The sequence below is a fragment of the Delphinapterus leucas genome, chromosome 2 (assembly GCF_059928025.1).
Source record: "Delphinapterus leucas isolate spDelLeu-1000000601 "Yukka" chromosome 2, BTC_Dleu_Yukka2, whole genome shotgun sequence".
Classification (NCBI taxonomy): Eukaryota; Metazoa; Chordata; class Mammalia; order Artiodactyla; family Monodontidae; genus Delphinapterus; species Delphinapterus leucas.
The window spans coordinates 87,141,061-87,156,668 of NC_143130.1; the positions used below are offsets into that span (position 1 = coordinate 87,141,061).

Sequence of the window (15,608 nt, forward strand, 5' to 3'; positions counted from 1 at the left end):
GAGTGGGTATGGTGTAACTAGCGTATAGTGAGGAGCTGCTTTGGCTGGAATGGGGGCGTGCCATTACAAGAGAAAAGGTCAATAAAGTAGGTTGGATTGGTAGGGTAGAATCAAGATTGTCAGCTTACTAAAGTCACTCTTTTAATGTTAGCAACTGCCTGTTGGGAAAAGTAATAAACCATTATGTAACTGAACAAAAGGTAAACAGGCTAGCTCCAGGAATAGGCTACTATAAATATGACATACTTTAGGGTAGCCTGCTGCAGGATTTTACTTGCAGTGTTTTAATGGAACATATCTACACAATTCCTAATACACCAGAGAAGAAAGCTGCTAAGTAAACCTAAGCAATTGACGAGATCACACTTTTATCTTTTAGGCATGTCCTTTTAGCCCTCCCAGGGTGACTGATAGCTCCATGAGTATGGAGATCCTATATCTATCATTTCAGCCAACAAGTAAAGAAATCAACAGTACAATGAGAGTGACAGGTGAGTACAACAAATCAGCATAGTTTTTTGTGTTGAACAAATTTTACTATCATGTCAACTCTGGCCTTCTTATAAACTTCACTTGTCAAAATAGTCCAATGGCTTGTTACCATGCATCCAATTCCATAGAGATCTCCTGGGAGTGGAGTTCCTTTAAAAATCCTGTGGGGACTTCCCTGGTGGCACAGTGGTTAAGAATTCGCCTGCAAGTGAAGGGGACGCGGGTTTCATTCCTGGTCTGGGAAGGTCCCACATACTGCGTAGCAACTAAGTCCGTGCGCCACAATTCCTGAGCCCGCGTGCCTAGAGCCCGTACTCCACAACAAGAGTAGCCACCAAAATGAGAAGCCTGCGCACCGCAATGAAGACCAAACGCACATAAAAAAAACAAACAAAAGCACAAGCAAACAAACAAAAAATCCTGGGAATATACTTTTCAGTAAAAGAACAAAGTGTATTCACTACTCATGATTAAAGAGAAGAATCAAGTAGTAGGAGGAGGAAAGGTGGCTTTGATTCTCAGTTTGTGGGTTCTGAATCTGAATTAATTATCATCCTTACCTCAATTAGACAGAGAATTGTAACCAAAATCGTCACTACTACAGTTACAGATATTGCCAAGATGAGTTTGTTGTTATAGCCATATCCTGGAACTTCTTTTGTGAGCTAAAAATAATAAATAACAGTTTTTTTAAAACAAGGAGATGGAAGGGATGAAAGCTAACTATTTTTAATCCTATTCTAAATGATAGTTAACTATTCTTAAAATACTATAAAACCCAATGCTTTCAGGCGAGTAGCTTCTACAAGAACAAGCCAAATTGAATGTTATTAATCTTATCATTAGCAATTTCTTCTACACTTTATTTATCTACACATTATTTATCTTGTGTTATGCCTTTTCTCGTCTACCCAAGGAATAGTGGCACACTCTCTAAACGAGCAAAGTGGGAGATCACTGTCTTAGCCAGTTTCATGGCTGAAGATAAGATACAGACTAGGAGCCCATGGTATTCCTGCTTGGGCACGTTAATGGCATGTCCTAAACTGAGTAAAAGTCCAGCTCCCATGTGTCAGGGGTTATCCTCACCTCACTTGACTCCTGCTCTTTCTGCTCACTCTGGGTTTCTGTGCTTTCACTGATATAGTTGTCAGTTTTCCACTGGTCCGTATGCCATTCCGCTTTGGAAACATTTACTTCTTGCTGCTTGCTGAGAAGTTTCATCAGGAGGCCTGTTTGAGACATGAGGTTGGCACAGGCCAGCTGCCCGTGTGTCTCTGAGCAGTCCATTTTCAAAGTCTGGATAACATGAGAAATGAGCCTTCGCATGTCATTGTTGGGGATGAGGGACCGTAGCTGCTGGTTTAGCTGAGTTTCAACTTGATCACCTGGGGATGTGAGCCCTGGGAAAGGGAAGCCTGTGGGCTTGGAGGATAATTCAGTGCCCGTGTTGTGGTACTCCCATTGTGTTTTGTTGGTGTGTTCAACAGTTGGCATACTGTTGTCTGCAGCAACAGTAGAATGTGCAGTGAAGACGTTCCTATGGGTAGTGTTTCCAGGGCCGTTTCCTCCTGGCAGAGTAGAGTTTCCTCTGGAAATAATTTCATCAGAAACATTTTATGCAGTATTGTTTTCTGAAGTAGTGTGTTCTGTAGGATGGTCTGAAAGAGAAAATAATGCTAGAAAAGGATTTTCCTGAGAAGTCACTTCTCTTGAAGGTGAAACAGCCTCTCGTGGAGGGGAATTTATGAGACTCCTCGCTACAGAGAATGGAGAGCTTGCAAGCATCATTCTATTGAGTGAACTTTTCTTTCTGAACTTTCGACTCCTTTTGACTTTGGGTTTTCTGTGGACCCGATGAGACTGAGTTTCATGGAAGATGTATTTTTCACCAGAAGGTGAGATTAGTTCAGGAGCCTCAATATTTCTAACTCTAGCCTTTACAGCTTCTAAAACAAAAATAGTGTGGGATAAGTCTTTTGATTTGCTTTTAACCTCAGATGGGGATTTTGGAGGGATGGAGGCACAAGGCCTGCCCTTGAAGTACTGTTTCAGGGAAGAGGAGCCTGCTGCCTTGTGTTCCTTTATGAATGAAGACTCTGCATTGGACGACTTTCCCACCAGCTGCCTGGGCCTCTGCACCATGAGAAGCTGTTTCAGCTTTCTTGGGGATGGTCTCCTGAGCCTTCTTTCTTTGGCAGTGTTCGCCACAGATTGGTGGGCATTCTGTTTCCTCCTGACGCTCTCATCTCCCACTGCTTTGAGGTGCATTTTCTGTATGCCCCTTGGGCCCCTGAGGACCCTGTTCACTCTCAGCAGGTGTTTCTCTGTAATCTCAATCTTTGCTAGGCTGTCTTTCTGTGGTTGGGCAGCTTCCAATTTCTTTTGAAAGATGCAGAGTTTAAACATGGTACTTAAATGGTTGGATCGCGTATGCGTGGCAGGTTTTTCTTCCTTTTTAACCTCATCGAATTTTTCTTCAGTTTCTGCATCTAAAAATTTTCCAGAAAGTGAAGTTTCTTCAGTTTATTTTTATTAGTTGAATTGTTGGGTACAGGTTTAACAGAAGGGCTCCTTGTATTGATTTTCAAAATGCCCAGTGGCATATCTCCATCTTGTGTATTTGAGAAAATAAGTTGAATGAATGGTAATAATGTTGATTCCACATCTCCTAGATTCCCCTCTGAGATAAAAGGCAGTATGTAATTCAGTGCACTGATAATATCACTTCTATTATTAAAGTCCAGCTGCTCATTCATGAAGCCTGACAAGCTGACAGCACTTTATCTGAGGATGCACTCTCTGACTCAATAGTCAGCTCGCTGCTGTTCTTCTTCCAAGCTTGTAACACCTTCAACGATCCTTCTGCATTCCCTATAGATGTTTCTTCATCTGCTAAAAATAACTGTTTTTGATCACTGAAGACTGATGGGACAGCTTTTAGTCAGTCCACAGCCAAATAAATTAGGAATCACTCAACGTTTGAGTGCCACTTAGGAGAAAAAGAAACACACACTTAAGCCTATGACTGTCAACAACAAAATGTGAAAAAGATATCTCTTGAAAAAGTGGATATCTACTCAGAAAATTCTGTAGCGTGACATATACTAACTATATTCAGGATTACTCCACTGGTTCCCAGGGGCCAGAAATGAAGAAAATCCAAGGCTGGAAGACAAATATTCCCCTACTCAGCTGGACTCTCTGCAGATCTACTGTGACTCCTCAAATTTATATACCCCATCCTGTCCCTCCTCAGAGGCAGAGGAGTGTGAGCCTTCCTCTATCCACCTCTTTAGTGTGCTTGTGTCCTTGCTACTATCACAGATGACCACGACAACAACCGCCATTAACAGGTCGTCATCTGGACATGTCCTTCTCCACCCACCCACCGAGTCCTTTGCTCAGTCCCTGCTTCCATATATCCCAGCCCTCATAACAGAAGGCTCTATACAGAAAAAAAACGCTATGTTCGCCTGAGCTCTTTGCTAAAAGTTGGGCAGGGATCTGGGGTATAAGAGATTTGCCCAATTGTAGGCCAACGTGGAATGTTCAACAAATCAATGGAATAATACTTGAGGTCCAAAATGCTAAAGGGAAAAAGCAACTTCTGTCAGATGGCTACTTTGCTTTCATTTCATTTTACTTCTAATATTTCCAGCTTTACTTGGGGAACCATCCAAAGCTTCTGACTGTGTGAAGGTAATGTATACCATTGTGTAGCTGGGCTTCTCTTCCAAAAGGATGAAAAGTATTTTTCCTGAGGGTCAAAGGAGGAGGGAAGTGTCATGAGAAAGGAGGAGCATGGGCTTGCAGAGAGCCCCAAACTGGGGAGAGGAGATCGGGGCACTAGGGTCATAGCACTTAACACCTCTGATCTTCTTTTTCCTCACCTGTAAAAGGAAATTAAAAATGCCTTTTCTGCCCACTTCTGGGGCAGGAGGGAGTAATACAACTAGTAAAAAAATTGGGGGAGTTCCCTGGTGGTCTAGTGGTTAGGACCCGGCACTTTCCCTGCTGTGGCCTGGGTTCAATCCCTGGTTGTGGAGCTAGGATCCCATAAGCTGTGTGTCACAGACAAAAAAAAAACACATTGTGTTGAAAAATCAGCAATATTGTCTTTATATAAGTAGCAAAGTGTTATTATTTATGATGTGTTCTAGATCAGTGATAGAGACCTGGATTCAAGCTACGTGGGCATGAAAGCACATTTTGGAAGTCACCAAGTTAGTGCCAATAAATCTAATATATAGCAAAATAGTTGAAAGCCCCTGAGTGCTTTGTGGATAGAAAAGTTTGAGATTCAGAGCAAGTTCAGAGCTGGACAGTCTAAGAATAAACTAGCTCTCCCATCCATTAGAAGGGCTAGGTAGCAGCTTCCGGTTATGGAAGCAGAAATCTCAGGCTCCAAATAGAACATAAAACACCATCACTTGTACTCTTTATAAAATTGCAAAAACAAACAAAATAACAATATATTTACACCTGTCCTATAAGACAAATGGTACTTGAGACCTAATGTATATAAAATCAGTTTACAAACTGTGAGGCACTATATCAATAAGTTCTCATTTGCAGAGAGCACAGCATAGGATATGTGGCCATTAATGTTAATTCCCTTCCCGCTTCCATTCCTTTCTCTTGTCCCTTTATGTATGTGGATCAGTAACATTATTAAGCTAACAATGTAACTGAGCAACAATTAGCTTAATAATGTAACCAAGACTCTGATTCTTACCAAGGGGGGAGGTCTTAGAAACTTAGGGAGCTGGAACTCTGAATGAATTAATTAAAATAATGAAATTACATCATTAATTTTAATTTTAAATTAATTTTAAAAATTATCATTATTGATTAAAAATAAAATAAAATTAAAAACTTATTATCCCGCAGTTGAGACTCACCACAACGTGTGAAGTCTGTCAGGCATCCACTGTCACAACACAGCTTGACTCTCTTACAGACAACCTCAATGGTATTTTTAAATTGGCAGAGGCAACAGGCCATATGGCTAGGTAAGTTCCTATAAATGGAAACACAGATAATTAAATTCATGGTAAAAGAGTTACTTGAGTAGGTAGAAGAGGTAGGCCAAGGCCACCACAGACCACTGCAAAAAGGAGTTCTTGGGGCATATGGACTGCAGAACTGGATAGGGGCCGGTTGGCCAATTGCTGCTCTTGACTGTTGTAAATAAATATAGAGGAGGAGAGATGGGCCCAACAGAAGGATTAGGATGGCAGTAGGTATGGTATGCCTAGAAAAAAGGGAATAGGGATTAGAATTGGGTGACATTGATCTGTACTTTAATTCAGAAGTATCTCCTTCCAACCCAAAAGCCTCACTTTGGGTTGAGAGTACACAGGAAGAAGGCAGACTTCTAAGAAGAGTCTGAATAAGACCGCACCTTCTGGAATCCCTTTCTCAGTTCCCATTTGTGAGTAGTAATATATTAGAAGTTATTCTAGTAATAAAAAAGCATCGTGTGGTTAAACAATAACAGAGATCGCATTGGCCAAATCTAGACAAAAGGAACATTCCAAAGAATAACATTATCATTATAATAAGGTATACCAGAGTTAATTTTTTAAAAAGTACATGAGTTCATAGTGATACTCAAAAGGAAAAGTGGGGGAGCTCTTCTGTATAGAATAATGTCAGCTAATAAATGCAAAATGGATGATAGAATAGGAAAGTGTCATTTTGCAACTATCAATGTAATAGTTGATTCAAAGATTATCACTGATGCACATTTGGGTGAAGAGTTGTTTGAAAGTAGGATCTTCACTGATCCCAAAGTATCATCCCACAGATTATTTATCAATCACCAAGGGGAAAAATAACTTTACCATGGAGAGCTATGGAAGAAACCACCTTAATCAAGTGATCAAACTTAGCACTGGGCCATCCTGCTGGGATGGAGAAATTTCAGCTTCCTCAGGGGGTTCTGTAGGTTCATCTGGGCTCCCCAAAAAATCCATAGGTAGGCACGCCTCAGGATAAATGGCATCCATACTGGGATCTAAATAATCACCCTGCAACTGTTGTTCTAGACCCTGAGTGTTTTTTTGAAATTGGCCTATACTTCCAACAATAGTTTTGTCAAGCCGTTGATGCTGAACTAGATCTTTCTTCAGGTTTGGGGGTGAAACAAAAAACTTCACTGGTTTTGAGCTCTTACTACCTAGAGGTGGAACAAGTATTACAAATGACTGGTGACCTTCAGCCTCCTCTAGACCTATGTGTTTAGTCTTACTTTTGTGTCGAGAAGGGAGAACCAAGGGCTGATTCTGATTCCAGTCTAGCACTGGAACTGCCTCTGGGAGCTTTTGCTGTTGGGATTGCTTGTTATTCAGATCCTGATGTGGAACAGCAAACTGATCTGGCCCTGTAGGCAGCTCTCCAACCGAATCCGTGTCCGGGTATGGAACCTCAGTCTCCGTCAGCTCCTGATGAGGGGGAGCAAATATCTGGACTGGAGACAAGGACTTTAAGTAATTAAAGCCCACGGCTTCTGCCAGGGGTGTAAGGGCATGGGGCAATTTGGGAGGAGGGTCTGAGGCCTGTGAAGACCAAGCCTCTGTCAGCCGCGGGGGGTTGGGGGTCACCTGGACGGGGCCCAGGGCCCACTCCGGAGGCTGAACTGCCTGGACTAGAAGCCACCGTCCTTGCCATGTGAGGAAGAGTCCTGGCAACCAATGGCGCAGCCAGGACATAACATGCGCCGGCTCCAGGGGCAGTGACCCAGGCCAGTGAGGAGCCGGAAGCACATCCTCTGTCCTGGCTGAACTGCTATGCCAGCGCCAAGGCGACGGCTCACGTTAGAAACCGCGCGCCCCGCCCCCGCCTAAAGTCCCTCCCGTTATTTATGACGTCTTTAGTTGCGCCACAGTTATTAGGCTCGTGCGGAGATCCAATCCGCGCCACCAGAGTGGGCCTTTTTCCCAGAGTCCCCAGGGCGCAAGCCACCCTTCCCCTTGCAAAGGCAACAATTACCTCCTGCCGGGCCCTCTTCCCAAACCCGCCCTGCCCTCCCTGGCCCCAAACAATGAGGCGGGATTTGGGCTGCAGACCCGAGTGGCCCCAAACTCCAGCAGCCCAGGGGTGGACGCGGGAGGGAAGGATACAGAGCTTCCCGAGGAAACCAAAGGACCTGGCATTCTGGGAAATTCAAAAGTGCTAGTCCAGTTCTGGCAATCTGAACTCTTCCTCCTCAAACCTGAAGTCTGAGAGACATTCTTGCTCACTTTGGCCACACGGTTGACAAGAAAACTAGCTGACCTGCAAAATGAGCACCAGTTAGGGTGGCGGGAGGGGGACACACCTTACAATTATGCGAAAATGTTGCCATTTCCTCCAAACTCTCAGTATTCACGTCTCATTATTCATACACCACTCTGTTATTAGGGGTCACCACTGAATCAGTGATGACTCCAGAACTTATGCAGGAGGGGTTTGGGGCAGGTGAGCAATTCATTCTGGGAAAGAGAGCCTAAAACCAAGTGAATGGCCCTTTGCATTAGCATGGGAAGACTTCCCCCATCCCAACTTGTCCCAACAGAGCCATTAATCTAGAAAAAACTACAGTGAGACTTTTCAGAGGTCTACCCTGTGTGCACATATGGAGAAGACAGTTAGTTAGAATGTTAAAGTCAGCATGTTAAGTAATTTTCTTGAAATACTGTAACTAGCACGAAGTTTACTTTCTTCACAGTCCTTTTCATAATCTATTTAATTTTACTCCTTTTTAATTGTCTGCTACACCTTTAACACCTAAACTCCAAGAGAGAAGGAGCTTCACCTTATTTCCAGTGCCTAGCACATGATGGTTTCTAAATGGAACTGATTCCAAGATTGGCCTCATTTAGGAGTGGATCTGTTGTTATAATCAGGTTTCCAGAATCTTTTGTATCAATACGGAACCCTTTCCTCTCACATTTCATAGGAAGCTAGACTTCTTAAAGCCCAAACATGGATACATTTCAAGTTCCCTGGACTGATTTAAATTGATTTAAAATAATTATTTTGTACAGGAAAAAACTTTCAAAATTTTTCAGAACATAACCACCTTTTCTTTCTCTACTTTCTTGCCTTCAAAACAAACTTTGCAACATTGGGGTGAGTTAAATAATCAGAAATCTAGCCAAAAATTAAGCTCTCAATGACACGAAACACATTTTTTGCTCCTTTTGAATAAAAATCCTACATGCAGTACATTAATGTTTTCTTTCAGAAATTACGTTGACAACTTAAGCCGTAACTCGAGGCATCCATATAACTGTTTTACAGAAAGGTTCTTTGGCAAAATATTTAACACAAGATACATATGAGATGCTGAGATCTGGGTAATATACCTTACTTGAAAGGTATGAATAGTTTTTAGACAGTGTAGCATAATCACACTTAAGACCATAGTTACTTTGTTCCCAAATCCCTGCAATTCTACTTGAAGGGAGTTCTAAAAGGCCTGTGTCTTCTCCTGTGTCCACAACCATAGACGTACACTGGTGGCCCTCAATCCTGCTCTCGAAACTTCAAATAAGGGGCCAGAGACAAGGTCCGGGACTTGGAGAAGTACTAGAAATTCCCTGCCTCAAAAGCACTTTCAGAGTTTCACCTTTTCCTAAGGAAGACAGAACTGAGTAGATATGCTGAAGTCTTCCAAGCCCTGCTGGTTGTTTTGAATTATGGCTATACTGGCTGTGTACCACTTGAGCTTTTATCTCCACATGCTTGAATTAAATCCTGTAGTTCCTCTTTGGTTCTAGCATCTGTGACCTCTTCACAGGGTCTATATGCCACAGCTGTTTTACCACTTTCTGTAACAAAGTTAACAAGGATCAATTCAGAAGTTTCCTTGTTCTAAAACTTCCTGTATACAATGGTAGCACCGAATAATTAGACATTCTTTTGACTTTAAAAGCAGAAAATAAGAGCATTTTCGTAGAAGTTCCCTCATGTGACACATCAGTTTTTATTATAATTCTATGTGAAAACATATATAAGAAGTATCAACTTTGGTTCAAAAACTTTATGATCTTAGAAATAAGAACTAAGGAATAAGGACATAGAAATTAAAAGCCGTGGAAACAAAAATGTTCAATCACAATACAATTAGATAGGAAGGCATCAGGTGGGGGTCAAAGTGAGTTCAAACCTGGAAGAGACACTACTGGACTATAACAGATACTTCCGATTAGAAGCAAGGCAAGTGCCTACTCCTTGGGACCAAAATTCTACCAGATACACTGAACAAAGCTTTGGAGACAGACACAGACAGAGCATTTGAACACTCTACTGGCAGAAACTGGCCCATGTACCCTTTGGACAATACAGCTTTCCTCAAGGCAAGCTAGAGCCCCCAGGTTTTTTGGTCTAAGGGGTTTTGTGTACATATAAGGAGTACCTTGGCATATTAGGCACAAACAACTCAGGCATTTAGTTTGGTTCTTAAAGGTTGTTACCCAGAGTTGACAGTGGATGGAGATTGTGCCTGATGACCAGGAAGTCAAACTTCACTGGAAGGACTGCCCAGGCTGGAAGGCCAAGTCCAATCCAGGGTCAACTCTTACAAGCCAATAAGGTCGCTGACAACTTACCTAGGATTTCTCAGTCTCTAAGCCTGCAGGGCTGTGAAGCAGGGGAGCAATTCTGTTCCCGGAATCTACTAATCATAAAGTTTCCTTTGGGCACAGCCTCACAGGGTGACATTCTCACCGCTGTATAACTGGATAGGGAACACAATCGACGCTATTCAATAGCATGACCAGTTTCAAGGCTCACAGAAACTTAGCCGATTATTATATAAGAATCATATTCACCCAATATATCAGAAATAAACACTTCAACAAGAAAACAACGGTAATAATAATAGTCAATATATTTTGTCTGCTTACTATGTTTCAGGCATAGTTCTAAACTTTTTATATTCATCATCTCATTTACTCTTACAATATCCCCCAGTGGTAAGCTGAATTACTAACCCTATTTGCAGATAAAGAAATTGCAGCTTAGAGATATTAAATACCTACAAATGTCTCTGGCTACAAAAATCTAAAATTGCAACAACAACAATAAAATCTAAGAGACAATGGTAGGACTCAAACACAGGTGTCCAAGGCTTATAATCACTACACTATTCTGTATGAGAGGCAAGCAATTGAGGAAGAACTGGATCAAACACTTTCTGTATGAACTGAGGCCAGTCATTCTACATCTAAACACTGGGGACAATAATATGTGCTGTCGTATTTCTCATAAATGCCGCAAAGAACAAATGTAAGACTGCTGCTGTGAAAGCATCTGGTGAATGAAAGAATATGTAATGTTTTAGATAACCATTATTTTCATCCAATTCACTTTTCACATAAGTTTATTTGCTCACTAAAACTGAAGTACTTCAAGGACAATCAAAAAGGTCTTACCTAAAACCACATTCAGCAATTTCTGGAATGCATCTGTCATAGCTTTCTGAATAGCAAGCTTCTGGGTTACCTTCCTTCCCATAAGGAATGATAATGACCCTAAATCCAACCAAAACAGATGAATTTAAAATGCCTATATGAATAACTGATTTCTAGGTTATATGTTTAAAACTAAAAATGCATCTGCGATTCTTAGATCATTACCTTACTGATTAAGGGCAGGCACAACACTGGGGTACGGGTGAATGTCTCCGTTGCAGGTATACCCTGGCATGGCATATTTTTTCTGCTCAGATCTATTCTGGAAGTTCCTAAAATACTACACGGGAAATGTAAACCAAAAACGTGGCACAAATCTCATATTACTCACAGATTTCAAATGGACAAGCTGAGGCTACACTGCTACAGACCCTGCTCTCCCGTGTGTAAAGGGCTGGATTCATACAGTGAGATAGATTTGGTTGTAGTGCAGATGATCTGGACTCTACTCAACCATCACCCACTCAGGTGGATGGTGGAGCCTCCTCCACCCCATTCGCTAACAGCCCTGCCTCTGACTTCAAACCCTAAGCCCAAGTGCCATGGATTCTAGGAAAAAAACAGTACCAATCGGAATCCCTTTTCTAGGGATCTACATTCACCTATTCTGCTCAGGCCCTTTTATAGGAGGCAAAGGACTGAACATTTACACAAGAGTTTATTTCAATCTTTAGACAATGATTTTGTTAGGATAACTGAAGGACAGAAGACATCTGTATTTGAAGGACTGTTTTAGCACAAAAATAATTATTAACCAAAAAAAAAAAAATTCCTAACTAATTTTCCCTCCTCCTAAGATTCTTGACAGGCAGTCAGTTCTAAAATTCTAAAGGTTAAGGTGCTGTCAGGTATTGCCTAAGACAAAAACCTATATTGTCGGGCAGAACAATTCTGCCCAGGGCTTTACTTGCTTAGAAAAGGTGATGATGTATCTGAAAAGTTGAGTTTCAGAAAGAAAGGAAAAAAGAGAAATCCCACTCCCTCACCTCCCCACACACACACATACTGGAAAGCAGACCTTCCTCCAACTTATCCAAAGGTTCCTCAGCCATGCCAACTCCAGGACTCCTGCACTCGTGGGAGGGCAACACCACCTCTAAAGCACAGAAGAACTTCAGGCTTTGCTTCTGAAGTGGTGTCACAATATCTGTATTTTCCCTTTTTTCAAGGTTAGAAAGATCCTGAAGCTGTTAGGATTTTGAATTAAAGGCTAGACTTCAACATATTCTGTTGTTAGAAATAAAAACTAACCTCCAGCAATCCCAGGTAATAGTCTAGGTATGCTATCCCTTCAAAATCAACTGAGACTTGCAAATGAATGACTAGATATGGACAAGTATTTTTTTTTATGATATACCATACAAATACTGGAGAAAATTATGGACACCACCATCCAAGTCATTGAGATTATCACTAATTCTAGGTGGCAGGCCAATGCCCAGATACTTTCATGTGGAAGTCTCTCACATCTCCTCCCCATAGCCCTGTTCTGTTCTGCTCTCTAAAGTCTAGGAGTTCAATGTTGAAAGGAGTCTGGTTAGTCAAAGAAAATCTACAGAGTTTACCTTGATGATCCTTTTTGACCACCCACAGAAACCAAAGTTGTAATTTGCCAATTCTTGGCATCTGGAGCTCTTTAGGGCAAGCGTATTATGTTGAACCGCCTTAGGTCTGGTGCCGAGATGAACCTAAAGACATAAAAGACCTAAAAATATCACAACCCTACATAGAGACTCATTTTGGAAATACCTGAGATTTATCAATACCAATTTTACAGAGTGGTTGTGAAGATTAAGTAGGAAATTTTTAGCAATGAGTTCACAGTGATCCCTAAATAAATGTTATTTAGTATTTTTAAGTCAGTACTTTTCTGCATCATTTCCAGGACCCCTGATTAACTGGAAGGTTCCCTGACCTCTGGTGGTGAAAGTGATGATGAAAGAACAAAGGAAGCCCGGCAGAAGCCTATTATGGGGCTGGGGGTACGCAAAGGAAGTGAACTGTTTTACTCGTCTCATCCTGTAGCTCCTGCTTGAGAATATGACCTGAAGAGGAGACAAGATGGACCTGCCACTGAATTAGGACCTTAATCTGTAGCACCCCCTCCCCAAGTTACTAACCCCTCTTAGAAGAGGGAATACATATACCTCTATGAATGTTAATAAAGCAACCAAAAGAATTAGAGGTTCATCTGCATTAACAGGTTTCTTTGAGAGTGCAAATATTTCCACTCTTAACTCTCTAAAGAACTTACATATTACTGTGGAGTTTTTATATCACTAGTTCTTTCTTAAAGGTCCATTTCCATTTTGAACAGGGTGTAGTATATAAATATAGTCATAAAAATTCAAATAATACAAATAAAGTCAAAGCATTGTTAATTCTTTATTGATTTGTTTGTGCATCTTCCTCTGTCACTAGTTTATGAGCTCCTTAAATGCTTGAAGGAACCATATATTATTCTTTCCTTGTTACCAGAAACAAGCATAGATCTTGGCATACAATAGAGGAGTGATGGTCTGTCGACTGAGTGAAGGAATGAGTACATAAGAAAATGAAATTACTTTCTCCAACTGAAGCTGCCTGCAGGGAAGGAGAAATGAAGACTAATTTTTAAATGTTGAGTGTCACATGGGAGGCTATGTCCTGTGCGGTGAGTCACAATGGAGCTGTCCTGGACAATTAGGAAGCTTCAGAAGGGCTCTGAGCCCCTGGGTAGTAGAGACAGTTGACATCTGGGATAACCTTGCCACAGTTCTTGCTGGCAAACCTTTCCCTTCGTGCTACTGAGAAAAACTCAGATACATTAGGCCTTTCCTTCATTTTATTTTAAGATGTTATTCTCTTTTCTGTATTTATAAAAAACAGGGGAAAAAGATAGGAAGATACCTGCCAATGAGTAAGAGAACACATAATTGGAACTTCCGTGCTGGTGCAGTGGTTAAGATTCCGTTATCCCAATGCAGGGGGCCCAGGTTTAATCCCCGGTCAGGGAACTAGGTCTCACATGCACGCTGCAACTAAGAGTTCGCAAGCCACATTTAAGAAGCCTGCAAGCCACAAATAAAGGAGCCTGCCTGCTGCAAATGGGGAGCCCACATGCCACAACTGGGGAGCCCTTGAGCCGCAACTAAGGAGCCCGCCTGCTGCAACTGAGACCCAGTGCAACCAAATAAATAAATAAATAAATAAAATTGAAAAAGAACCCATAAGTAAAGTAGGGAAAAATTTCGGGGGTGTGGGTAGTAAACTAAGGCTCTGCATTAAATAAAGAAATCTAATACGAATGCCCTTTCCTCTCAACTCTATTGTGACTTGGAGAACATTTTCTTCATTACGGTATCAGTGATGGGCTTCATGCTGTGAAAATCTCACAACCTATGCTTATGGAATGGTCTTAATGTCCAATATAAGAAAAGAACTCATTACTCACAACTGATACCAAGTAACTGTTTCATAATCTTTCCAGGACCATCTGTAATATCTGAGTGGTACGTGAAATGGTCGCAGGGTCCGCAAATTAAAGAACGTCTGACACAAAATCATTTCAATCCCAGGGACTACAGCCAGGATTGAAGAGGGTGTTAAACAGGGTACAGAAGTGGGAGGTAGTGTACCTGGAGTCACATCTGAGGAGAGTTCTCAGATTCAATAAAGGTGAAATCAGTGAGTAAAGAAATATGGGTGAGAAGAGGCAGCAAGGTCAGTAGGAAGTAGCTAGAGCAAGAAGCCAATCAGAGAAGACACACAATTATAAAGGGAAAGGTCTGGGAAATCTAAGCCTCACTCACTCATTCAGAGGAATTGAAAAGGTACTTAACATAATGAAATGTTAATTCTGGGGAGGTAAAATTGGATGGCATGTTAATATGGAATAAGGTTTCTACAATGCATTAAAGAATATTTAACCATTTTCTGGAATCTGAAGTGAGTTCTTAATAGGCAGTTTGAGAGTGATGATGATGATGAAGCCTCCTTTATCTTACATCTGACAAAAGTTTGTCAAGCTCGGGACTTTGCTGTTGGCACACTAGTTAAGAGTCTGGGTACCAATGCAGGGGACAAGGGCTCGAGCTTTGTCCGTGAAGATCCCACATGCCGCAGAGCAACTAATCCCGTGTGCCACAACTACTGAGCCTGTGCTCTAGAGCCCGTGAGGCACAACTACTGAAGCCCGCGTGCCTAGAACCCGTGCTCCGCAACAAGAGAGGCCGTCACGATGAGAAGCCCACGCACCACAACGAAGACCAAACTCTGCTCGCCGCAAATAGAGAAAGCTGGCGCGCAGCAACAAGACCCAACGCAGCCAAAAATAAATACATAAATTTATTAATTAAAAAAAATTTTTGTCAACCTCACACATTTGAAATCCACATAAATGTATATATAAGGAAGATTCTTGTGAAGATTTCTTAAATTAAGGGGCAGCATAAAATGACATGAGGTTTAACATCAGTTAAGTTAGGGTTTGGACTCTAGTTTCCACGTTTTCTGTCATGAACCTTAAGTAAGTCACTTAACCATCCTGAGTTCGAGTTTCTTCATCTAAAATAAAAGAAAGAAACAACTGGGGAACTGGGGGATCAGTGGAGCAGTGCATGTGAGAGCATTCTGTACACCACAGTGCTGTACAAACGCTAGCCGTTTTTTTTT

At 41.6% G+C, this 15,608-nt stretch overlaps 1 pseudogene; it reads right to left on the reverse strand.

Moving 5' to 3' along the window:
- Positions 1 to 1,072: 1,072 nt before the first annotated feature.
- Positions 1,073 to 15,608, reverse strand: part of LOC149750195 (uncharacterized) — a 115,898-nt pseudogene continuing 101,362 nt past the window's right edge.